General features: G+C 44.4%; 1 long non-coding RNA gene across 7 annotated transcripts in view; it reads right to left on the bottom strand.

Moving 5' to 3' along the window:
• Window positions 1-27,506, bottom strand: part of LOC142586037 (uncharacterized) — a 415,255-nt gene that overhangs the window by 63,732 nt on the left and 324,017 nt on the right. The window contains exons 9-10 of one of the 7 annotated variants that reach the window (XR_012829186.1): window positions 19,432-19,619; window positions 9,477-9,805 (exon numbers count right to left, since the gene is read on the bottom strand). The exons of 5 other annotated variants lie outside the window; for them this stretch is intronic. This is a non-coding gene — a long non-coding RNA (uncharacterized LOC142586037). Of the gene's footprint in view, window positions 1-9,476; window positions 9,806-19,431; window positions 19,620-27,506 lie in introns of those variants that run through there. One more of the 7 variants, XR_012829188.1, reaches the window with a different exon arrangement.

Below are 27,506 nucleotides of genomic sequence, written 5' to 3'. Positions count from 1 at the left end.
AAAAAAAATTGACAGTCACTTAAGAATACGCCAAAAGGGTGAAGGCAAAAGCCTGCGCGCTCGAGACATCCATTAAATTACTCGAAAGTCTCGTTCGTCCGCGTTATTTCTTATTGTTTTCTCCCAATAAAGGTCCTGTGTTCGCGTACATTAATTAAAGCTATTTTAATTAACAATGAATTAATTAACTTTACCCTAATTAACACCGAAGATCGTGGGTACATGCGACTTCCAACAAAGGTCGTGCGCTCGATTGTCTTCATTAGCTCTATAGTAATTAGGTGTACCTTAATCAACTTCGCCTAATTAACACCGAAGTTCGCGGGTTCAACTCCTAGCCAAGGTCGTGCGTTTAAATGCCTTAATTACCGCTATATTAATGAAATGTGCCTTTTTGGAATGATTAGTGGTATCGACGTGGCATCGATATGGCAGCGATGGGGAAGAAGCAACGTGAAAGAAGACGACGACGAAGGCGCTGGCAGTGGTACGAGCGCTCCAATTTTCTGTACCTCACAACGCGAGCTTGAAATATAGAGATCTAAGGTTTCGCCTTAAAATAATGTGTCACTGAACAAGCAGCGGCCGCTCGGTGGGTCTTCCTTCTCAGGCTTTCCTGGCTTCAGCTATACCCGCCGTGGTTGCTCAGTGGCTATGGTGTTGGGCTGCTGAGCACGAGGTCGCGGGATCGAATCCCGGCCACGGCGGCCGCATTTCGATGGGGGCGAAATGCGAAAACACCCGTGTGCTTGGATTTAGGTGCACGTTAAAGAACCCCAGGTGGTCAAAATTTCCGGAGTCCTCCACTACGGCGTGCCTCATAATCAGAAAGTGGTTTTGGCACGTAAAACCCCAAATATTATTATTATTGGCTTCAGCTATATACGATATATACTATCTCCGGTTACCGCGGATATTGCTGTGGCATTCACTTGCCAAAGTCGCCAATGAACATGATGGCGTGGAGACGACCGTCCGACGATGCAGTGCCGACGAAGAAAAGGCGAAGACGGAATGACGTCGGTGGAACGGCAAAGGCTGTATGACCACAAAGGTATAGCGAGGACTGCGTGGTGACGCCGGCGTGAAGGCAATGTGATGACGACGAGTGTATGATGGCAATGGCGTGACGATGACAGTATAACGACAACCCGATGACAAAGCTTGAATGATAACGATGGCGCAGTCGCGATGGAATTAAAAGAACGGTATGACAACGGGTGCTCGAGGGCGACCCGTTTGCAGCAGCGACGACGCATTTACTGCAACGCTGAACGCCTGTCTGCATTTTTGCCGTAGATTCCGCGGTCCCAGAAGCTGCAAGTTGTGCCCCCACCAGTTCGTTCTGCAAGCGTGTCCGGGACGTGACGTGACGTGGCGGACACGGCGGCGACTTTCTTGGTAAAGCACGACTATTAGCTGAGCCAATCAACTGCAGCATCGGCGGCGACGTCACAGCGCCAAAGCTTCATAAACGAGTGCTTCGCCGGAGTTCGATTCACTTGGCAGCAGCGACGACGCATCTACTACAACGCTGAACGCCTGTCTGCATTTTTGCCGCAGGTTGGTGTTTTAAGATACTATTGTACCAATACTATTGCATCCAATTTACACTCACTGCTGCCGGGTTTTCTTTGCTTTCTTTTTCCCTTGTGGAGTGAATATTTTGTGTTGATAAGGTATGGCTAAAAGAGGATATGAAAGCTGAACTCACTCAACTGAAACAGGAATTTAGGCATCAACTAAAGCAGTATCGTGAGGCATTGGAAAGGTACATGCGCAATAAGATCCGAGAAATGAAAACAGAGCACGAAAATTGAATTCAGAGCATTAATTTCGTTCACGCCTCAGTTGAAGAACTGAAGACAAGACTGAATGCTGAAGAAACTGCAAGACGAAAACTAGAAAATGAAAATATAGCGCTTCAAGAAAGATGCAACCCCCTCGAACACAGGGCCCGAGAAATTGAAGAACGCTTTGTGCACTCGGAGCAGTACTCGAGAAACAAAAATCTCGAAATACAAGGTGCCGTAAAAAAAAGATAATGAGAATGTGTTGGACACTGTTCAGATGATCGGGAAAGTTATCAAAGAAGAAATTGTCGAGACTGACATTGAAATATGTCACCGTGTACCCACCCGAGACACAGAAAAATCGAATATCATTGTGCAGTTTAAATCCAGGACCAAGAGCGATGCTTTACTTAACAAGGCAAAGAGGGCACGTCTTTCTAACAAGGATATCAGAAATGATAACACTCACAAAATTTATGTGAACGAGCACCTATGCCCTACCCTAAAGCAACTGCTTGGAATCTCTATCGGTAGAAAACGTGACCACGGATGGAAGTCCGTCTCGTCGTATAATGGCAGGATGTTCGCGAGGCAGTCTGACGACACACCCATTGTAAGAATTCAGCATCACGAAGACCTTTCGAAGATATGCTAAGTGTTGTGTTAGATCTTGTACTTTCTGTTCAAAATTGAATATTTTGAATTTGCGCTACCACAAAACGTTCATCTACAAAATACCAAGCTTATCTCTGTTTTGCATTTTAATTCCCGTTCTGCTATTCACAAAAGTGACAGTATCTCTTGTCTTCTCAACCAATTTTCTTTCCAGTTCGACGTCACCATGATTTCTGAAACTTGGTTTCAAGATAGCTACGATATCGTCGGCCTGAATGGATATACTTCTTTTTACCTAAACCGTCAGAATAGGCGAGGGGGTGGCGTTGCCCTTTATACTAAAAATAATTACCATTACGAACTGATGCCAGAATTTACATTCATAAGCCTTGACTGCCAGATGTTGACTGTCAAGGACAAGAAAAGGGTCTGTTTCTTTAGGCGCTATCGGTTCAAGTTGCTACGCCGTTTCACATTTTACTTTTTGTTGTTACTTGTATGCGGTGACGTCGAGATGAACCCTGGCCCTGACGATATAGTTCTTAACCATCTTTTAGACGGACAAAAGGAAATTAAGGAAAAACTTAGTGCTATTGAAAAACACCAGGCCGAAAGTAGCTCTGCCATATCGGACCTCAACGAACGTATGACTAAATTAGAAACACCGCTTAATAAACTTGAGGAACTGCACAGCGTCGTAAAGGGATGCAAACAGATTTGCGAAGTGCAGCAAGCGGAGCTAAAGGCGCTTGTAGATAAGGTTGATGACCATGAAAACCGCAGTAGGAGGTGCAATTTAATTTTTTATGGTGTGAAAGATGATGAACACGAAACGTATGAAAAGGCTGAGGAACGTATCTTAGAAATTTGTCAATCAAAGCTTCAATGTGAAAACGTATCAATAGAGAGAGCACATCGTCTTGGAAGGCATAATCCTAATAGAAAGCGGCCAATAATGGTCAAGTTTCTTTCGTTTAAGGAAAAGCAGGCAGTGTTATCAAGCGCGAGGAAATTAAAGGGCTCAGACATTAGAATCTCAGAGGACTTTTCTGAGAGCGTGCGCAAAAAGCGGAAACGATTGTGGGATTATGCTAAGGCGAATCAAGTGAAGACTGACAAAGTAAACCTCAAGTTCACTACTCTTTATATAAACAAGGTAAAATACGTCTATAATGAATCCCTGGACCAAGTTGTACAAGCAGACTGACAGGAACTGAAAGCAGATGGGTCGGTGCTTTCTTTTCTTATTGTGAATTGCAGAAGCATAGGAAATAAAGGCGATGAATTTTCTAGCCTCGTTGATATGTCTAGACCAACTGTCGTTCTTGGATCTGAATCTTGGCTCGATGCTGACGTTGAGGATAATGAAGTATTTCCCAGGGGCTTTGTTTGTTACCGTAAGGACCGAAATCGTTTCGGGGGCGGAGTTTTTATCTTGGTGGATGCGGCAATGTGCTCCCGGGAAATTGACAGTCAATGCAGTCAAAGTGAAATGTTGTGGGTAGAGATTAGATTGAAGAACGGCAGGTCATTATCGGTATGTTCGTTCTATCGCCCACCAGGAGGCAAAATCAATATTCCAGGTGAGCTTACCGCCGCAGTGGAAACAGTGAGCACCGATTATCTAGTTATAGGCGGTGATTTTAATCTTCCAGAAATCAATTGGTCTCTGGCAGATCCCAGTTCCAGCGCTTGCAGCCAGTCAAGTAAAGAAATGTTGAAGATATGTCGCCTCTTCGAGCTAACAGAACTAGTTCTAGAGCCCACATGAGCAAAAAATGTTTTAGATTTATTTTTCACTAACACGCCAGAGGCGGTGCGTTCTACAGTAGTGCTGCCGAGCATAAGCGACCACCAAGCTGTATTGTGTGATATGAATTTTCACTATGTGAGAGCTGCTAACAGCGGTCCACGGCGTATCTATAGCTATCAAAAAGCACGTGATAGTGAAATGACCCTGGCTCTAGATTCCTACTATGATGTATTTGAGACAAAGGCTGAATTCATGAATATGGAAGAATTATGGGAAGTATTTAAGAACAAGTTGCTCGAGATGCGTGAAAGATATGTCCCATCATGGGTTATGACGGCGCGGCGCAGCAAAAGTAAGCCGTGGTGTTCTAGACAGGTGAAATGCAAGGCCAGGCAGAGAGCTCACGTTTACGCTGCATATAAGAAAAACCCTTCTTGAAGCTTAAAGATAAACTCAAAAACAAAACTGAAGAGATGAAGGTAGCTATGCAGACAGCCAAAGATAAATACTTTAGCACGTTCCACCTGCGTATACAGAAAAGACCAAAAGAACTGTGGCAATTTTTTAAAATGAACAGTAAAGATGTATTATCAATACCTGCTCTTGATAGCGACGGTGCTACCATCCATAACGACATTGAAAAAGCCGAGTGCTTTATCTCGTTTTTCAGTTCTGTGTATGCTGCTCGTGTTGACACTCAAAACACTGTGGCGCGATCCACCCAAGTGGTGGGTGAGCCCATGGACGATATCGTGATCGACCAACGAGGAATAGAGGCAGCTCTCAGAACATTGAATCCGTCTAAAGCAACTGGTCCTGACGCTTTGTCACCAGCACTGCTTTCTTTGTGCCCACGGGAGGTGTCCAAATATCTGTGTGTAATCTTTACTAAATCTTTACTAGAAATATCTTTACCAGATGACTGGAAACTTGCAAATGTCGTCCCTGTGCATAAAGGTGGACCGCGAAGTAGTGTTTTGAATTACCGGCCTATCTCGCTTATTAGCGTTTCATGTAAGATACTTGAGCATGTGCTTTACAGTAATGTTATGAGCCACATGAACATGCACTCTTTGCTCAGCCCCCAGCAGCATGGATTTCGCAGTGGGTTTTCCTGTACAACACAGTTGCTTGAGCTGACGAATGATTTAGCAGGAGCTTTGGACAAGGGTTTTTCTGTTGACTGTTTGTTTCTAGATTTTAAGAAGGCATTCGATGTTGTCCCTCACTCTTTAATTATAGAAAAATTAATATATAACATAAACAGTACGGTTGTTAACTGGATAAAAGAATACTTAAATTTAAGAAAACAAAAAGTGGTGCTTAATGGCAAAACATCCCGTGAAGTTGATGTGTCCTCTGGAGTGCCCCAAGGATCAGTCATAGGACCACTTTTATTTCTTATTTATATAAATGATATTTGCTCCGGTATTTCATCGAAAATCAGGTTATTTGCCGATGATTGTGTTTTGTACAGGACTGTTCATACTACCCATGACTGCAATGTATTACAAAATGACCTGTACAAGATAAATGAGTGGTGCAATAAGTGGCATATGCACATTAACATGAAAAAAAACCGTTCATATACGTTTCTCGAGGAAAAGAATCCCTCATGTCTTCTGTTACTCTTTAAATTCAACCATGATAATATCCGTTCAGGAGCACAAACATCTCGGCGTTTATTTCACACCTGTTCTTTATTGGAGCCGTCACATTGATCATATCACAAGTAAATCATGCCGCATTCTAGGTTTCCTGCGCAGAAATGCAAAAAAGTTGCCACTGGAGACAAAGGTGTCATTGTACAAATCAAATGTCCGATCTGTTCTGGATTATGCGTGTGCTGGTGTGTGATCCGTGGACGGCACGTGACGTCAACAGTTTAGAAAGAATTCAAAGTATAGCCGTTCGTTTTGTATATTCAAACTACACTAGGAATTTCAGTGTTTCAAGAGCAAAAGAAAACCTCAGTTGGGAGCCACTTCAGCAACGCAGGAAATATCTGACTGAAACTCTTTCATAACATATTCCACTCTCGAACAGGTATAAATCCCGGGAAATATTTTTCCAAGCCTGATTACGTTTCTCAAGGGCTGGACCATGAAAATAAGGTTAAAGAAATAGCCTGCAAAACTGAAGCGTTTAAAATGTCATTTTTCCCCAGAACCATAAGCCAATGGAACAAGCTACAATCCGATGTCGCAATGATTCTATCAAATGATGTATTTTCAAACTGTATACGCCCACTGAAGTAAGATAGTGTTTTTGTGTGTATGTGCGAGTATGACAGCATTCCGGGTATATGTTATGTTTTGCCTGCTTTATTTATTGGTTCTTTGTTTCCTTCCCCCCCCCCCCCGCTGTAATGCCTACGGGCGCTGTGGGTATTGTGATAAATAAATAAATAAATAAAATCAGTAATATACCGCCGTCCGAGCGGAAGTATTGAGAATTTCATTAGTTGTTTTAGTAAGCCTCTGGAGTTCTGTTCATTTAATAATGTTCATTTTATTTGTGGAGGCCACTTCAACATAGATATTTTAGATAAAAATAGGCGTGTGCAGAATTTAGACAATCTACTACTATCATTTGGCTTTACCAATATGATCACTACACCAACGAGGGTTACTCAATCTACCTCATCTGCCCTCGACCTTCTTATTACAAGTATAGAAACCTCAGTCTGCACCGCAGGTACACTTTCTAATGATATTAGTGATCACTGTCCAGTCTTTATAGTGTACGCGCTTGATAACAGTATCAAACAAAACATTGAATTACTTACCTACCAACACATTTCTAACGAAGCACTGGATTTATTCAGTTTAGCTGTAGGTACGCAAAACTGGGATTCTGTGTTAAGAAAAAAAAATGTTAAGGAAGCATATAACAAGTTTCTTGAACTCTTCGTGCGCATCTACACTGCGCATTTCCCCTTCAAGCAAGTTAGGAAATCAAAAAAGATACGAAAACCGTGGATTATACGTGAGCACATCAAAATGACAAAAAAGAAGAACCACCTTTATCATGCGTTCTTGCACTCCAGATCACAAATTAAACTTAAGGAATTCAAGACCGAAAGAAATAAACTGAATAAAATACTAAGGCAAGCAAAGATAGATTACTATCAACGTCTGTTTCTTGAAATCAACAAGAAACGTCCGGATGCGGTTTGGAAAATAATAAATAAAGTTTTAGGTCGTCAAACTAACAGTAGTGTACCCAAGTCAATAAGCTACGCAAATAGCGAATTGATCGGTAAAGCACGGGCAGACCACTTCAATACTCATTTTGTGAATGCAAGCTTTACGCACACCCATGACTCCCAAGACATGTATTCACTAGATAAATGTGTTTCAGAAACAATATCTATGGAGCCAACTGACGAACATGAGGTGTTTACAACAATAAAAAATCTTAATAGCAGCAATGCATTTGATATTGACAATTTACAAATTAAGCCAATTAAATATGTCTTACATCACTTGCCCTTTATCCGCTCGTTGGTCCATATATTCAATTTAGCAATAGAGTCGGCGACTTTCCCAGATGGCATGAAACGAGCTAAAGTATCTGTGCTATACAAACATGGCGATATAAGTAATGTTTCTAACTATAGACCAATATCTGTCCTACCCATTTTTTTCAAAGGGCTAGAAAAAATTATTGCTACGCGCCTAACAAAGTTTCTACACAGACATGATGTAGTAACAAACTCAGTTTGGTTTTAGAAAAGGTAGATCTACGGAAGCCGCCCTTTTATCCTTGAAAGAAAGTATTGTGCAAAGCATAGACAACGGTGAATTCGCCCTCGGGCTCTTCATTGATTTTAGCAAGGCATTTGATTGCATCAGTCATGACCATTCTTAAATATAAATTATCAGTATATGGAGTACGCGGGCATCCACTCAATTTAATGGAATCATATCGCAGAAATAGAACTCAGAGTGCATCTATTAACAACATCCTATTTTCTTTCTTAACACTTAAAAATGGAGTGCCGCAAGGGAGTGTTTTGTGGGCCCACTATTATTTAACTTATATATTGATGGCTTAGTGCATATAAATCCTACAGTTGATTTCTTTATATATGCGGATGATAGCACTATACTCTTCTATGGAAAAGACGCAAACGAACTAATTATCAGGTGTAATGCACTGCTAATGAAACTATCTGATTGGTCACATTCAAATGTGATCAGAATTAACCCCACTACAACGAAAGCTATTCTTTTCAGAGCCAGAAACAAACCTTTTCAGTTGGAGCATTCAATCACTTACTTAGGCAAACACATAGAACTAGTTAATGAACACAAAATACTTGGAGTAATATTTTCATGTCATTTGAGTTGGTATGCTCATTTTAATAACCTTCGAAACAAGTTTTCTGCAGTCGCCGGTGTACTATCTCGCTGTAGAGCTTACATGCCGACAAAAGCCAAGCTACAAATTCATCATGCATTGTTCACCTCGCAATTTAATTATTGCAGTTTAGTATGGGCAGCCACAACACGAACTAACATAAATAAAATAGTTACATTACAAAAAGCGCTTTTCCGACACATTGCTAATATTGAAGCCCGATCAACAACAAAAACGTTGTCACAAACATACCAAATCATATGGGTAGATCGATACTACGAATATTGTCTTTTACAAATATTTTATTTTGCAAGGAAAGAATGGAGTGATTTTCTTACATCACTAGCGACCTTGCAACACCATGAGTGTTATGATTGGGGCTTCAATCCCATCATTCTTGATCCGTTGTCAAGATTGGAGTCGGGCATGAATTAAAACGTAGCTGGCCCATGCCGTGGTCCAACTTACCTATGCTGAGGACGTTGATGAAGGGAAGGACTGCTTCTCATCGAGAACGAGGAATAAGGGTTTATTTACAGTATTTACATGCAGTTATTCAGTCTAGCATGACTGCGAGAGAAAGTGCGTCAGTCTAACACGACTGCTTGAGAGAGTGTCTCAGTTTTACATGACTGGTTAAGAAAGTCTACTGAGCATCCGCACAACAGCCGTTTATAAACGCTCGGTCCTCCCCCGATTCCAAGGTGGCGGAAACGTTCGTCCACTCATCGTAAATACGCCGCCTCTCCGCGGGACGGTTTACACACCCACACGCACACACACACACAGGTTCACGCTCCGAAACCGAGATCACACGGACTTCGTAGAACTCGGAGCGGACCCTCGCAGCGCGCCCGGGTAGCCATTGTCTTGTGTCTTGGTCGGCGCGTGGGAAGGGGCCTCCGACGACGTTCCCGCGGCAACTCCCCCACCCCCCCACCCTTAGCAGATCAGGTCCGCGTTGGTGGGTTCGGTAACAACAGTTGGCCCGACGAACTCATTCAGTCACAACAGCGACTTAGTGACGCCGGGGCTAAAGGTTTGCGGCGGCACTTTAGGAAACGTTGACGCTCGTTGTCGCAACTGGCTGGCAACACTTTCACTTCAGCTGGGCCGTTCTTAACAGCGCCTCCATGACCCGGAAAGTCTCGACTGTCCAGCGCTGATAACCGCTGGGCAGGAAGGAGAACGGCTGGTGGCCAGGGGGTGATGTCTTGGCTCGCAGTAATCACTTGTGTAATGATGTCACCGCCCCAAAACATCCAACAAGGACAGGCAACTGCAAGATGAACCCCACAACACGGCTCTGCGCCGAGATGACGTACCTTGGCTCCTACTTTAGACCCTCTAGGCTTCAAAACACATAAGTGGAGAAACAAAAAATGCGGCATTTCGTTATGCCAATTTTTGAAGCAATTCCGCGCTGACAAATTCAGCTGTCATGGAGGGAATCCTGCTAAATGAGAGGGGATCTTCTTATCTTAACAAAATTAACAATAGTAACCCTAAAATTTAGGCGGGACCCTCAAACGAAGAATTCAAATTACCCTGCTCAAACCATCCGCATTGCTATGCAACTTTCCCTTCTTATATCTAACGGAGAAGTAATACTCTTTGAGAGTGAGACTAAATCGGAGCAAGCAGCCACTTTTGTGAGACATTTGATTGAGCCACGTAAGAGGACAGTGGTCGGTCTCGAAGATGAACTTAGCTCCGTACAAGTAACACGACAACTTCTGGGTGGCCCAAACTAAACAAGCGCATTCCTTCTCTGAAGCGCTGTAGGCTTCCACTCTTACATTTAGTTTACGGCTGGCATAGAGGATAGGATGCTCCTCGTTATCGCCGCCGACCTGACTAAGTACCACGCCCATACCTCTGTCGCTTGCGTCGCATTGAACTATGAGTTCCTTTGTGTAGCCTTGCGCGCGAAGCACAGGACGAGAAACCAATAGCGTTTTCAAACATTGGAAAGCGTTCTCTTTGTCTTTATCCCAGTGTACGCTACTCGGTGCTCCCTTTCGGAGGGCGTCCGGTAATGGACTTGCCATTTGCGAGTAATTCGGAATGTACCGTTTATAGTACCCCACAAGTCCCAAAAATGAACGAAGGTCTGTTTTCGTGCGCGGCTGAGAAAATTGTCCAATCGTAGCTATTTACAGCTCGGCCGGCCGTCTCGTGCCCTGGCCGACAACATGGCCCAGATAAGTAACCTGCGAACAACCAAACCTACACTTTTCCGCTTTCATCGTTAAGCCGGCTTCCCGCAACCGTGAGAACACCTGTTTGAGGTGCGATACGTGTTGTTCCCAGCTGTCCGAAAAAATTGCTACATCATCAAGATATGGCAACGCGAACTCCTGCAAGTCTTTTAGGACACTATCCATTAACTTAGAGAAGCTAAATGGCGCGTTCTTCAGCCCGAAGCTGAGTGCGAGAGGGCGAAAAGTGCCTACAGGTGAGATAAATGCGGCATAGCGGCTGGCACTTTCTGAAAGGGGGAACTTGCCAGTACACCCGCACGAGATATATAGTTGAAATGTATTTAGCAGCGCTAACTCTTTCAATTCGTTCCTCAATGTTGGGTATCGGGCACAGCTGGTCCCTAGTGATGGCATTTAACTTCCTTTTGTCAACACATGGACGAGGGTCCTTGTTAGGGGTTTCTACCAGTATTAGCGGTGACGTGTAGTCACTCTCAGCGGGCTCAATAACTCCCAACTCTAGCATGCGCTGTATCTCTGCCTCCATAATTTCTTTCTGTTTGGGAGACACCCTGTAAGGCTTTGATCTTACGGGCTCGGTTGATGTCAGCTGAAACCCCGGCCCTCAGTCCCCAGCAGCTGCGAAGCAACTGACCACGGCGGCGGTCAGACCTGCGACGCAGCAGAGGGTGCTAAGAATCACTGGCTCCGGACAGGCCGCCATTGGAATATGAACCTGGCAACGTTTAACGCTAGAACGTTATCTAGTGAGGCGAGTCTAGCAGTGCTATTGGAGGAATTAGAGGGCAGTAAATGGGATATAATAGGGCTCAGTGAAGTTAGGAGGCCAAAAGAAGCATATACAGTGCTAAATAGCGGGCACGTCCTGTGCTACCGGGGCTTAGCGGAGAGAAGAGAACTAGGAGTCGGATTCCTGGTTAATAAGAATATAGCTGGTAACATACAGGAATTCTATAGCATTAACGAGAGGGTGGCAGGTCTTGTTGTGAAACTTAATAAGAGGTACAAAATGAAGATTGTACAGGTCTACGCCCCTACGTCCAGTCATGATGACCAGGAAGTCGAAAGCTTCTATGAAGACGTGGAATCGGCGATGGGTAGAGTGAAAACTAAATACACTATACTAATGGGCGACTTCAATGCCAGGGTAGGCAAGAAGCAGGCTGGAGACAAGTCAGTGGGGGAATATGGCATAGGCTCTAGGAATAGCAGAGGAGAATTATTAGTAGAGTTTGCAGAACAGAATAATATGCGGATAATGAACACCTTCTTCCGCAAGCGGGATAGCCGAAAGTGGACGTGGAGGAGTCCGAACGGCGAGAATAGAAATGAAATAGACTTCATACTCTGCGCTAACCGTGGCATCATACAAGATGTGGACGTGCTCGGCAAGGTGCGCTGCAGTGACCACAGGATGGTAAGAACTCGAATTAACCTAGACCTGAGGAGGGAACGGAAGAATCTGGTACATAAGAAGCCGATCAATGAGTTAGCGGTAAGAGGGAAAATAGAGGAATTCCATATCAAGCTACAGAACAGGTATTCAGCTTTAAAACAGGAAGAGGACCTTAGTGTTGAAGCAATAAACGACAATCTTGTGGGCATCATTAAGGAGTGTGCAATGGAAGTCGGTGGTAACTTCGTTAGGCAGGATACCAGCAAACTATCGCAGGAGACGAAAAATCTGATCAAGAAACGCCAATGTATGAAAGCATCTAACCCTACAGCTAGAATAGAACTTGCAGAACTTTCGAAGTTAATCTACAAGCGTAAGACAGCTGACATAAGGAAGTATAATATGGATAGAATTGAACATGCTCTCAGGAACGGAGGAAGCCTAAAAACAGTGAAGAAGAAACTAGGAATTGGCAAGAATCAGATGTATGCGTTAAGAAACAAAGCCGGCAATATCATTACTAATATGGCTGAGATAGTTCTGGTGGTTGAGGAGTTCTATACAGATTTATAGAGTACCAGTGGCATCCACGACGATAATGGAAGAGAGAACAGTCTAGAGGAATTCGAAATCCCAAAGGTAACGCCGGAAGAAGTAAAGAAAGCCTTGGGAGATATGCAAAGGGGGAAGGCAGCTGGGGAGGATCAGGTAACAACAGATTTGTTGAAGGATGGTGGACAGATTGTTCTAGAGAAACTGGCCACCCTGTATACGCAATGCCTCATGACCTCGAGCGTACCGAAACCTTGGAGGAACGCTAACATAATCCTAATCCATAAGAAAGTGGACGCCAAATTATAGACCGATCAGCTTACTGTCCGTTGCCTACAAACTATTTACTAAGGTAATCGCAAATAGAATCAGGAACACCTTAGACTTCTGTTAAGCAATGGACCAGGCAGCATTCCGTAAGGCTACTCAACAATAGATCATATTCACACTATCAATCAGGTGATAGAGAATGTGCGGAATGTAACCAACCCTTATATATAGCTTTCATTGATTACGAGAAAGCGTTTGATTCTTTCGAAACCTCAGCAGTCATGGAGTCATTACGGAATCAGGGTGTAGACGAGCCGTACGTAAAAATACTGAAAGATATCTATAGCCGCTCCACAGCCACCGTAGTCCTCCATAAAGCAAGCAACAAAATCCCAATAAAGAAAGGCGTCAGGCAGGGAGATACGATATCTCCAATGCTATTCACAGCGTGTTTACAGGAGGTATTCAGAGACCTGGATTGGGAAGAATTGGGGATAAAAGTCAATGGAGAATACCTTAATAACTTGCGATTCGCTGATGATATTTCCTTGCTTAGTAACTCAGGGGACCAATTGCAATGCATGCTCACTGACCTGGAGAGGCAAAGCAGAAGAGTGGGTCTAAAAATTAATCTGCAGAAAACTAAGGTAATGCTGAACAGTCTCGGAATAGAACATCAATTTACAATAGGCAGCGAGGCACTGGAAGTCGTAAAGGAATTCATCTACTTAGGGCAGGTAGTGACGGCGGATCCGGATCATGAGACGGAAATAATCAGAAGAATAAGAATGGGCTGGGGTGCGTTTGGCAGGCATTCTCAGATCATGAACAGCAGGTTGCCATTATCCCTCAAGAGAAAAGTATATAACAGCTGTGTCTTACCAGTACTCACCTACGGGGCAGAAACCTGGAGGCTTACTAAAAGGGTTCTACTCAAATTGAGGACGACACAACGAGCTATGGAAAGAAGAATGATAGGTGTAACGTTAAGGGATAAGAAAAGAGCAGATTGGGTGAGGGAACAAACGCGAGTTAATGACATCTTAGTTGAAATCAAGAAAAAGAAATGGGCATGGGCAGGACATGTAATGAGGAGGGAAGATAACCGATGGTCTTTAAGGGTTACGGACTGGATCCCAAGGGAAGGGAAGCGTAGCAGGGGGCGGCAGAAAGTTAGGTGGGCGGATGAGATTAAGAAGTTTGCAGGGACGGCATGGCCACAATTAGTACATGACCGGGGTTGTTGGAGAAGTATGGGAGAGGCCTTTGCCCTGCAGTGGGCGTAACCAGGCTGATGATGATGATTATTATTATTATAATTATGATGATGATGATGATGATGATGATGTCAGCTCTATTTCATGCGTTATTAGTTCGGTTCTACCCGGCCGATTGCTGAATCTGTCGAGATATTCCCCTAACACCCCTTTTAGCTCATTTAGCTGCTCGGGTCTAAGAGCGTGCGAGCTTACCGAACGTTTTACCACTTCTTCTAGGCTGACTTGAGAGTTGGAGGTCGCCTTATACTCCTTAAACTTGGTACTAGTGCCATCCTGCTCTTTGAGGGTATAGTTAACGACTCCGCTCCGCTCTACATACGGCTTCATCAAATTGCTGTGATATATCCTCACCTCTTTCCTGCGACCGGGCATTTTCAGAGCATAGTTAGTATTTGAAAGTTTGTGCAACACTTTAACGGGCTCGTGCCAGTGAACTTCAAGCTTGTTCTTTCTTGAAGGTTTGAGGTTCATTACCTGGTCTCCGGGGTTAAACGTACGAAGCCTCGCATTCTTGTCGTAATAGAATTTGGCGTTCTTTTGAGCTACTCCCATGTTCTTTGTTCTCCCATGTAATTTGACCCAAATTTTAACAATAAATTATGATTCTGATTCTGATTCTTTCCGACTAGTTCTTAGGTTGCGCTTAGCCGTTTCAGCAGATTTAGCACGTATTCAACCACTTTAGGACTCTCTCCTCTTTCCTCCCACATCTCTCTTAACATGCTTAGTGGAGAACGTAGTGTCCTCCCATACACTAGTTCTGCTGGCGAGAACCCTGTCGCTTCGTGTGGAACCGTTCGCAAAGCAAACAAAGTTGCCGGCAGACAGTTCTCCCAGTCCTCCTTGTGCTCGTAACAGAGCGCACGCAAAACTCGCTTAAGCACTGAATGCCACCTCTCTACACTGTTTGCCTGAGGGTGATAGACGGAACTGTGTATTAACTTTACCCCGCACTTTCGCAAGAATGTGAAAGTCAGTGCGCTGGTGAATACTGACCCTTGATCCGCCTGAATTTCGGCTGGAAACCCAACTCGTGCAAACACTGTCAAAAGCGCGTCTACTACTTCGGTGGAGCTGAGCTCTTTCAGAGGGATTGCTTTTGGAAACTTTGTAGCCGGACACAGCATGGTAAACAAGTACCTGTAATCCGAGTTTGTTTTTGGTAGAGGCCATACCGTGTCTATCAGAAGTCGTCTGAAAGGCTCTGTTATTAAGGGCACTAACTTTAGTGGAGCTTTCCATGTCCCTCCTGGTTTCCCCGAGCGCTGGCAGGCGTCGCATGATCTTACAAAGTTTTCTACGTCTTTGAAACAACCAGGCCAGTAGTATTCCATAAGCAATCTTACCTTTGATTTGCTTATGCCTAGATGGCCGGACCACCCATTTCCATGACAGACTCAAAAGGTCCTCCCTGTACCTAGTAGGTATGACTAATTGATCTAGAATCCTACCCTTTCGATCTCTGTAGTCCCGATACAACAATCCTCCTCTCTCATGTATCGTCACGTTGCGCCTAGCAATGCCTTCTTTAGCTGTGTGGTGTAATTTAGCTAAACTGTCATCCTTCTTTTGCTCCGCTGACAGTGACTCTCTGTCCACACCTAAGAGCTTATCAAAGTCCTTTGAGGCCGGTGGTAATAACGACCCTGTCTCGCTTGCGATTGCGTCAGCTTGCTCTTCCTGCAGGCTTGAACTTTGACACTCTAGTGCTATGCTCTCATTGAGCTGGTCAACTGGCAGCACGACGAGATCACGACGATGGCATGACAACGAACGCATCATGACTACGCCAGGACAGTGATGGCGCGATGACGATCGCATGACAAGGGTCGGATAGTGAAGCAGCGCTGACGATAGAATGACCACGACGGCATCGTGATGACATATGATAACGAACGCATGGTGAGTGTATCACGACGATTGGGAAACGACGATGGCATGACGAGAGTTGGATGACAAACGGAATGACGACGATGTAATGAATACGATGGCATCAATATCACGAGCATATGCCTGGTGGCCCCAGCTTCAGGCAATATAGGCCACTTGGTCGGCGTAGTAGGCGCGGCGACGACGGCATGACGAGACTCAGATGAAGCTGGAATGGCGACGACGGAATGACCACAACGGCATCCCGATTATACCCTTACCCAGTCGCCTTAGCTGGAAGACAAGCAAAGCAAGGCTCAAACGCCTGAGGTAGGCAACCAATGCTAATCGCACTAGAAGATGAACTTTGTTATCTGCACAACGCCTGCCAGTGTTCTCGGAAATGTCAGCCATTTACGATGTCAGATGATTTTTTTATAGTCAGTGATGAATAAGATAACCTGCTACTACAACTACATTGGTCAAATCGAGTCAGGCCCACTTCAGAAGCCAGCGGTTTAAATTCGTGAGTTAGACGAGGTGGTCGTGGTGCAGTGATAATCGAAACGTACGGACAGAAAAAAGGGCAAAACACGGGGAAGGCGGGAGATGTAATTTCAAGACGATGAGCAAACCGAGAACAAGGTGACATAAACATCGCCTCCTGCTTTCACCTTGTTCTCGTTTTGCTCATTGGGCAGAAAAAAAAGAAGCTTTATCGATAATTCGTCAGCAAGCCTGAACTTTATGAAAACGGGCCTTTTCATTCGCTCTGTTTCTTTATTTTTGTCCCTTGAGTGTTTGCGAGATCTAGAATCGATCCTATAAGATATCAAATTCTGGCGTTTTACGTGCAAAAGCCACGATCTGATTATAAGACACGCCGCACAGTGTGGGAATAATTTGGACCACCTGGGTTTCTTTGACGTGCGCCTAAATTTAACTGTATTTTTCGCCCCTGTAGAAATCCGGCCGGGAATTTAACTCGCGACCTCGCGTGCTTCGCTTCCTGCGATGCCATAGCCAGGAATACACGCCGCGGCGCACTGTTCGCTAACTGTGCCGAAATGCAAACGCAAGTTCAACGAGCATGAACACCTAGAGAAACCGACGTAGCACACGGAAGACGGCGATGATTGTTTGTCGAGGGCACAGCTTCGACGATGAGGTGTGTATGCACAGTGCGATGTACCATATGCTAACTACATGCATAAGGTGTTACAGTAGCACATACACACCCCGGGGGATTGACCGAAGAAAGCCAGCGAAGCACAACAAATTCCAGCAAAGCACCAGAACTCCGTAGAACGTGCTGCGAGACTCGTAGCGCGGCACTTGTTCCGGGCTTTCGTGGGTTTCTTTCAGGGTTGGAAGAAAAACGTTTATGTGGCATATGTAGAGCAGCAGAAAGACTGATCTGGAACTTCTCATGATTTGTCCAGAATGTTCTTATTGATAACTTTGCTCTGATGATAATATTAGAGAAGTTAATTAAGTAATAACTAATTTTGTAATGGAAAGAAGAATGATAGGTGTAACGTTAAGGGATAAGAAAAGAGCAGATTGGGTGAGGGAACAAACGCGAGTTAATGACATCTTAGTTGAAATCAAGAAAAAGAAATGGGCATGGGCAGGACATGTAATGAGGAGGAAAGATAACCGATGGTCATTAAGGGTTACGGACTGGATTCCAAGAGAAGGGAAGCGTAGCAGGGGGCGGCAGAAAGTTAGGTAGGCGGATGAGATTAAGAAGTTTGCAGGGACGACATGGCCACAATTAGTACATGAACGGGGTTGTTGGAGAAGTATGGGAGAGGCCTTTGCCCTGCAGTGGGCGTAACCAGGCTGTTGTTGATAATGATGATGATGATGATGATGATGATGAATTTTGTAACTAGGCGGAACACAAGATACAGTCAGACTTGTTCCAAGCAATGAGAAATGACATTATCGTGGTTCTGTCCAGTACGTGTCATTCACGTATTTTCACAAATTTGGCGCGAATCACGTGGGACGTCACTTCTATTGAAGGGGAATGGCTCGGCGCCGTAGTCCTATTCCGTAGTAGTGGGCGCCAGCATGGCGTATGGGCGCTGCTTTGCAGTCCACTCCCCCAGTTTTCAGTTCTTGTTCTTTTTCTTATACATATATATAAGAGAGCCTCGCTTCTTGCAGTGCAGCTTTTCCTTCTTTGTTGTTCTTTTAGAATTGTGGCTCTTCCGATGTGTGTCCCAGGTATGTTAAACATTAAAGTGAACAGTACTGAACGTCCGGAGTACTTTAGACTCTACAATGCTCCAGACAAGAAACGAGTATAGCGTGACTTCTAACTAAATAAGCTTTCCGGAACCATTTCGGGAGGATAAGCGTAAACGTAGACGTGAATCACGTGTAGCATTGTTAGGTGTTTTGTTTCGTGCGCGAAGTCATCCATTGTTCCTGAAGAACAAAGAAGAAACTAGTCTACCCAGGGGGAGAGCACTTTTATAGAAGGAGCCGTAAAGCAGCGCATTTCCGTTCGGTCTATCCATATCCGAGTGGATATATATGAAGGGAAACTTTTTACAATCGCGCGACCCTTTTCCGTTGCTGTCGCGCCCTTTGCGTGGTACCCGGTTTTATCAAAACCCGCGCGCCGCGTTTGTCTCAGTTCGGAGAGGTGAGCTTCGCCATGAGTTGCATCGAAAAGGCAACGCTCTACACCCGGCCACATTGCAGCAGCCCCACGGCTCGCCTCAGGCCGACGTGGTGCTATGCGCATTGTCATTCACGAGCACCGAAAGCAGCGAGCTTATAAGAAGCGCAAAACCGTATGAGCGGCGATGGCCGGCCAGTCTTTTGATCATAAATGTTCCTTAGCTTCTTCTGCAGCGAGTCTTCAGTTCACATGCAACAGCCTTAGCAGAGTGCGATTTATAAGCTGTGGCGCACTTCAGGATAGGGTCCGCGGGTTCGACTCCCTGCGGCCGCGTTCTCGTGGCGGCGCAATGCAAGCAAGTTCGCGTGCTGATCTCTGTCTTCGCAAGTTGGCGAGCACCACTGAGAAAAAATGTAAACCTGATTCCGCCACGGTAGAGTGTTTCTCGTTGCCCATGCGTTGATTTGGCACTTTGACAAAGACGTACAGGCTATTATGGTGTGTTGTTTACGAATGCCTAGTAGATTCAGCGCTAAGGTACAAGACGATCAGGGCGCATACATTTAGTGTGCCTACGCCATTTCGGACGTCATTCAGCATATCCGCATGGGCAGTTCCATAACCTGGCTGAACAGGGCGGTTAAACAAACATTGGTACATGGCTAGCCCTCATACCTTTCCTTTGCGCTGCGTTCAGATTTCCTCCCGATGCACGATGCACGGCTCGTGCACGGTGCTGCTGTGCTGGGAGTCGGACGTCCGGTGCCGCCATCGAGAGGTCCTCGCTACTTTCGAGCGTAGTTTTGTCAGTGGGCTTGTCTTGGCCGCTGACCGGCTTTACGCCGGTACTTGTAATTTAGGCCCTGAAGTGATAAATCAAATAGTCATAATCATAAGTCATAAGTTACGACGGCAGCAGTTGCGGCGGCATGTCCTCCTTCTAAGAAAATTCTTCTTGCCAACAGGTTGATCAGTGGCCTGTGTTCCTGCTCGTCCTTGGTTCCTCCGTCGTCTGTGGCCACCGTGGTTTCATTTCCACGTGCGCTAGCACTCGCTGCGAGTGCTTTCAAGCCTCTGAGCCCTGTGCTGCGTCTGCGCGTACTGCACGTGACTTCAACGAGGACCATATAAGGACGCACACAATGGCACTGATTCAATTTGGCGGCAGCAGTTGCGGCGGCATGTCCTCCTTCTAAGAGAATTCTTCGTGCCAACAGGTTGGTTTATTACTTCTGTACACTATATATAAGTTAATTCCGCCGCAACTGCTGCCCAAACTTCTTGTTTCACTGTTCGTAGTGTATATTATACTTCACTATGCCAACCGCAGCAGAACTGGCGAAAAAAATTGCATCTCTTGAAGCAGTGCTGATCACTGATCGATGATTTAGTGTCACGAATTAACATCAAGCTACAGGATGTAGGACTAGGTGAGCACGCTTCCCTCTGTGAAAGTGTTCAGTTCATGAACAAGGAACTAGACACTATAAAACTAAAACAGGAAGAACTCGTAACCTCAAACCTTGTCGCGTAACGAAGCACTCAAAAGAAAAGTTGCTGATTTAGAGCAATATTCGAGAATGAATAATGTGGGAATTAAGGGAATCCCTACATCGCAAGGTGAAGACTGCGGAGCCATTCTGAAGCAAATTGGCCATGCTATCGAGTACCCTCTCTTACCCGCTGATATCGACACGGCTCACCGTGTGGCCTCTAAGTCAAATGAGAAGAGCATAATTGCTCGCTTCTGCTCACGCGATAAGAAAAACGAGTTCATCAGGAAGGCAAGAAGAGCTGGGCTTCGCACTGACCACATTGGTTTCACAGGCGGCACTAGCACCCATGTCTATGTAAATGACCACTTGACCATTGATAACAAGATGTTCTCGAAGGCGCTGGCACTCAAAAAAGAAAATAAGTGGAAATACTTATGGACAGAAAACTGCCAGATAAAAGCCCGCAAAACTGATGACAGCAGGGTCTATCGCATTTTCACTGCGTCCGACCTTCGAATCTTCACGTGATTCACTGTAAACATTTTTTTCCTTTTTTCCATGGCCTTGCTCTACGCCGTTGCCGTAAAATCTTGTCTTATCGCAAATAAAGGATCACTCATTCACTTCAATGCTCGTAGCCTTCGTAAGAACATAGATGGAATTAATAACTTCATTGCCTCACTTCACCATGTCTTCACTTTTATCTGCATATCGGAGACTTGACTTTCTGATTCCGACAACAACATGAGCGGTTTTCCATCTTATCAACCCGAGTATTGTCATCGTCTAACTAACACTCATGGTGGCGCCGCCATTTTTGTTTCACAAGCTGTCATCTACGCTCGCAGATTTGATCTGGCAGTTAACGTGAATCATTGTGAGTCAGTGTGGATAGAAGTCGACCGGTCATTCCTTAATAACAATAAGAACTTGATCCTTCGTTGCATTTATCGCTCACCGTCATCTTCCCTTAACGATTTCTTGCTTTCTCTTGATGCAGTATTGTCAAAGCTAGCTTTTGAAAATAAGGATGTGGTGATTGTAGGTGATATTAATATTAACTTACTTGACACTGAAGCTACCCCGTACACAACTTACACAGATTGTTTTGCTGGATTCGGTTTTGAATCACTCATTGACTGCCCAACTAGGGTATCCTCTCGTGGGAGCAGTACGCTTATTGATCACGTGTTATCTAACGTATCACCATCGCCTTGCTCCGGGGTTATTAATACTGACACAACCGATCATGTTCCTGTTTTTCTTACATTTAACAATGAAATACATGAGAACGATAATAGCCACTTTACTTCCGTATTTAGTGCAGATACCTTTATTGAAGCCATCAGTGAAACTGATTGGTCGCCAATTAATTCTATGTCTGATCCCGAAGAAGCACTAAAAAAATTCTGCACTTTATCTTTATTGGCCGTTTCGACTAAAACACGCGCGCCGGTAAATGTGGGGTAGAAGTATAAATATCCGCGCACCTCATGGATGACGGACGGTCTTCTTCTAGAAAGCTTAAGAAAGAAGGGAAACACGTACAAGAAAACTAAACGTCAGCCCTTAAATACTAGACTACCTAGACGCTATAGTAGGTACTGTAAATTACTGAATGTTTTACTTAAACAGGCGAAAAAAAGTACTACGAAAATAAATTTGATCAGAATAAGGACAACCCCAAAAAGCAATGGCAGTTATTGAACTGTTTTCTTAACAAATCGTCTGTTGATGCCTCTATAACCAAAATAAATTACAATGGTCTCACTCTTTCTGAGCCCAACGAAATTGCTAATGCTTTTTCCGACTACTTTTCTTCTGTTTACACTAATAACAACATACATGCGCAGTTTCATAATACTTTGAGCCGTACGACACAATCATTCTTCTTGTTACCAGCTACACCAAATAAAGTGTGCTCCGCGATTGCTAACCTTAAAAATACAGGGCCTGGCTTAGACATTATTTGTGTCAGGCATTTAAATCTGGTTGCGCATTTAGTTTGCGACACGCTCTGTAATATTATCGACCTTATGTTCAAAGAAGGTGCATTCCCTTCATTTTTAAAAAATGCCAAGATTAAACCTGTTTTTTAAAAAAGGCGACAAACACACAGTTAATAATTGCCGACCAGTTGCAATTCTTCCCTGCCTCAGTAAACTCACTGAGAAATTATTTGTTAAACGTCTTAATAACTACTTAACAAAGTTTAAATTGCTAACGAACAATCAATTTGGTTTCCACCTAGGAAGTTCCACGAATCTAGCGGTTCTATGTCTAACTGACTACACAAAAAAATGTATTGACTCGGAAAACTTAGTGGGATCTGTATTTTTAGACTTCAGTAAAACTTATGACACGGTTAACCATCAAGCCCTGTTTAATAAACTTGACTCTTATGGTATAACCGGTCCTGCGCTAACATTCTCAAAAAAATTATTTACTTGACCGGCCATACACAGTACATGCAGCAAATACTTTCTCAGTAACAAAATGTATTAACCAAGGTGTACCACAGGGATCAGTTCTGGGCCCTTTGCGTTTCCTTTTATATATAAATGATCTTCCGGATTCTCTTAACTCCACCAACTGCGTTCATTGCATTTTATACGCAGATGACACAACCATATCTTCATCGGACAAATCTGTTACTACTCTTACTTATAAGTTAAATATTGCATTAAGTAACATTATAAAATGGTGTAGCAACAATTAGTTAGTTCTTAATCCTTTAAAAACTAAATTTATTTTATTCAAAAGTGCTCAAAGGGCCTTAACTTCTATTCCTGAAGTAAAGCTTGGAATTCATTCAATTCCCGTTAGCACCGACGTCACTTTTCTTGGCATACATCTTGACCCTAACCTTACATTTCGCTCTCACTTCCAACATCTAAAGCACAAGACTGCGTTTGGCATACGTGCATTAATTAAAGCTCGCCCTTTTTTTTTCTCGTGAGGCTCTGCTAGCGTTGTATTATGCGTTCACTCATAGTCACATTAATTGCGGCATTGTTTCATGGGGCAACACGTACGCTTGTCACTTATCATCAATTCAACATATCCAAAGTCAGTCAATACGCATTATCACTTCTAGCTCCATGCAATCCAGTGCCTCTTTGTTACTTCGCGCGTATAATATCTTGTGTATGAATAATTTCTTACAGTTTAACATACTCGCCTTACTCCACAAGTTGCTTCATAATAACCTTACGTTTTCGTTCATTGCAACTGACCTTTTGCAGAATAAAAATATGACCAGATTTGCGGCTAACAACAATTTCTTGTTACCCAAGGTTCATACCAATTACGGCAAAAAAACATCTTCCTTCGCTGCAATTTCTCTTTGGAATGAATTACCATCAACCATAAAATCCTGTACTTCTCTTGCAATTTTTAAAAATCACCTTAAGCATCATTTCCTGCGATAACTTAACTACGATCTGGCTGTGTACCTTTGACTTTTATCTCACATGTCATTTCCTGTATTTCATCCATGCTTTTTTCCGACTTTCTTTTATAACGTGCTTTTTCGTGTTTGATTGTAAATGACATGTCTAATGATGTACTTGATCTGTAGATGTTGTTTATAATACGCTAATTTGCTAACTATTGATAACACCACCAATGTTGTTATTATTCACCGAGGGTCCCACTACAGTTCTTTCACTTTGGGACCCTCGTCTGTATATTTGTCATGTAATTACTTCTTTTTTTTTGGAACCAATAAATGTGATATGTCAGCAAATCATTAGTCATTCAGTAATTACCTTATAAACAGTAATGCCTGCTGCAGCCACAACTCGTTGCCGCAATAAATAAATCAATAAAAATTCAGTGCCTCGCCACACTGTGAAGATTGACGACCAGCGACGCTGTCCGTTGACGCGCGTCAGACACCGCGTGCACATAAGTGGGAGGCGAGGCGCGACCAGTCGCTTCTCCACGATGTTAAGCCTCGGAATATGATGAGGCACCGGCGGCTGTAGACGTCATGTATTGTTGCAAAACGCGGCACGACACCTTTTACTAACGAATCCCGGCACGTAGAACAGACACGCACTTCACCACAGCCCGAGGGCAAACACTGCTTCACCGATGCCAAGGCGGTCGTACATTGGTCGCCGTCCCGCAGTGCAGTAATGGTTGTGACGTCACTCGAAAGCCACAAGCGGTCACACGCAACATAGGCCACACAAAATTGGTTCCCCATATACTCCCTATCAAACCTGGCCGTTGCTCCGGCGAAAAGTTCCAAGTTTGCGGGATCGGAGCCATAAGTGGAAAGTTTTCATTTTGCCGGGTAAGGAAAATTAAAGCTTTCGGTAAGGCTGTACACTGACTGGTGGCGACAATGAAGCGACAGGGACATAGTGGTACGTTTTAGAGGGGCCGCGGTGACCGGAGGGATGTGCCGCGATGTCGACGTATCTTGGCACCTGTCGAGCGCAGGGGCCATCGGAGCACGTTAGACGCGACGCAGAGGCAATCTCTTGCTTGATTATCTCACGTAAGGCGGTCGGAGAAGGGGCGACGCTTGGTTCTGGCGCACAGTTAGAGCACCGGACGATATCACGTATGATCGTGCGCAATTGTATTGCTGAAGGCAAACGAAGGTCTGTGTTATCCCTGCATAGCCGTAGAGATTGAAGTTCCTATAGGCGCTGACAAGTGGCTATTACATCTTAGATGGTGGCACGATTTTGTGTGGCGAGTGCGCTAAAGGCAATGGTGTTTATGCTTTGAATAATATGCCGTATGCGGCCGATCTGGGACATGGTGGCGTTGACACGTTTCACAAAGCTAGCACAACCTAAATGTAGGATGTGTATCATTTCCCGGGGTACTGGACGTGCTCACCGAGCCTCTTCCTCGCGACCTCAGCGTGGCAGCCGAAGCGCCGAAGATCTGACGAAGTTGCCACGTGAACGGGTCCCGGTGGGGGTGATCAGGCTGAGGGTTCCAAATCTAGCTTTTTGCGACATCGGTGAGGTAGAAGGGAGCATTGTTCAACTTCTTCGAGCTATCCCACTTATTGAAATCGCTTGCCATGTTGTAGTTTCAGAGCCGTTCCTCGACGCCATCTCCCCGCAAACCAGTGAAGACTGGTGGGTGGCGGTTGCGCATGGCCACGGCGAATGGCGAGGGCTGTGCTGGGATGGTAGTATCGGACGTGCTCGGATTGTCTTGAGCAAACATGGCAAAATGTTGCGTGCGGCGACCTTAGCGGAGCTCCAGTGAGAAGGGCGAGAGATCGCGGGGAACGAAGAGCACCGTCGAGAGATGAAGAAAAGTCAGTCATGGGTCGCGCTCACAACATTCATTCATTCATACACGCATATGTACGTGGGTGCGCTTCGCTCCCCCCGACTTTTTTCTGTTTCCACGACTGGAAACACCCCTGTGAGGTAAGCAATTTAGGACAGTGGACGGGATCAAAGCAGCTCGCACCGCAGCACTAACGGCCATTCCGGAGGAGGACTACCGCAACGCATTCTAGAGCTGGAAGTCTCGCTGCAGCCGTTGTGTCGACGCAAAAAGCGAGTATTCTGAAGAGTTTTAAACACTTGTAATGATAAATTCATTAAATGATTCTTAATAGTCTTACTGACATTATTTTAGGATAGACCCTTTATATTTAAATATGACGTAGACAAACATGGTCGCCCGAACATTGCCTTTACTATATATATATATATATATATATATATATATATATATATATATATATCATACGAAGCCAACACTGACACAAAGGACAACATAGGGGAAATTACTTGTAATTAATAAATGAAATAAAGAAACGATAAATTATAGGAAATTAAAAGTGGATTAAGAAACAACTTGCCGCAGGTGGGAACCGAACCCACAACCTTCGCATTTCGCGTGCGATGCTGTACCAATTGAGCTACCGCGGCACCGTTTTCCCATGCACTTTTTGGGGTATTTATGTCTCCTAGTGGAACCCTGGGAATGTTAGCCAGCGCCACCACTCGCATACCTTGGCGGCGGACGTGGAACGTCCTTTTTGCCGCAGGCGTCACGAGAACGTGATCTATGTGGGTGAAGGCAACTGGTCAATAAACCCATATATGCTACCTGAAGGCATTAATGTTGCCGGATTCGAGACCCTCGTAATGTAATCAACGAGAAGGGGGTTAACCGAGGGGCCTGATTTTTATTAGTCATATCATAAGAAGTCAACAAACACTGTCACCGAGGACAACATAGGAGGCATTACTTGTGCTTGATAAATGAAATAAAGAAACGATAAATTATAGGACATTAAAGTGGCTAACACTCCCAGGGTTCTACTAGGACACATAAATACCCATAAAAGTCGATGGGATAACGGTGCCGCGGTAGCTCAATTGGTAGAGCATCGCACGCGAAATGCGAAGGTTGTGGGTTCGGTTCCCACCTGCAGCAAGTTGTTTTTTCATCCACTTTAATTTCCTATAATGTATCGTTTCTTTATTTCATTTATTAAGCACAAGTAATTTCCCCTATGTTGTCCTTGGTGTTTCTTTGTTGGCTTCTTTTGATATGACTAATAAAAATCGGGCCCCTCGGTTAACCCCTTTCTTCTCGTTTATACATACATACATACATATATATATATATATATATATATATATATATATATATATATATATATACGAGAAGAAAGGGAGTGAACCGAGTGGCCCGATTCCTATTAGTCATACTATAAGCAGCCAACAAAGACACCAAGGAAATACAGGGGAAATTACTTGTACTTACTAATTAAAATTAATGAAATTGAAAGTGGATGAAAAAACAACTTGCCGTAGGTGGGGAACGATCCCACGTCTTCCCAGTACGCGCTCGATGCTCTACCAACTACGCTACCGCGGCGCCGTCTTCTGATCCACTTTCTAGTGCATTTATGTGTTAGTAGTAGAACTAACCCTGGGAGTGTTAGCCATCGCCACCACTCGCAAGCTTTGGCGGCGAATATGGAACATTCTTTCTGCCGCAGGCGTCATGAGTACGTGATCTTGTTGGGTGAAGGCATATGGTCAACTAACCAACGCGTGCTACCTGCAGGCATCAATGTTGCCGTATTCGAGATCATCGTTATGTAACGAACGGGAAGAAAGAGGCTTAACAAAGGGGCACGATTTTTGTTATACATATTGTCGCAAAGTCAAAAGCAGGCGTCGTAGAGGGCTATTCAGGAGGCACAGCGGCGGGTCGCCTTTTTAATACCGAGCGCAACTGCGACTTCTTTTC

The sequence above is a fragment of the Dermacentor variabilis genome, chromosome 6 (assembly GCF_050947875.1).
Source record: "Dermacentor variabilis isolate Ectoservices chromosome 6, ASM5094787v1, whole genome shotgun sequence".
Lineage (NCBI taxonomy): Eukaryota > Metazoa > Arthropoda > Arachnida > Ixodida > Ixodidae > Dermacentor > Dermacentor variabilis.
The sequence above is the reverse complement of the archived record's forward strand: the minus strand, read 5'-3'. Positions and strand labels throughout refer to the sequence as shown.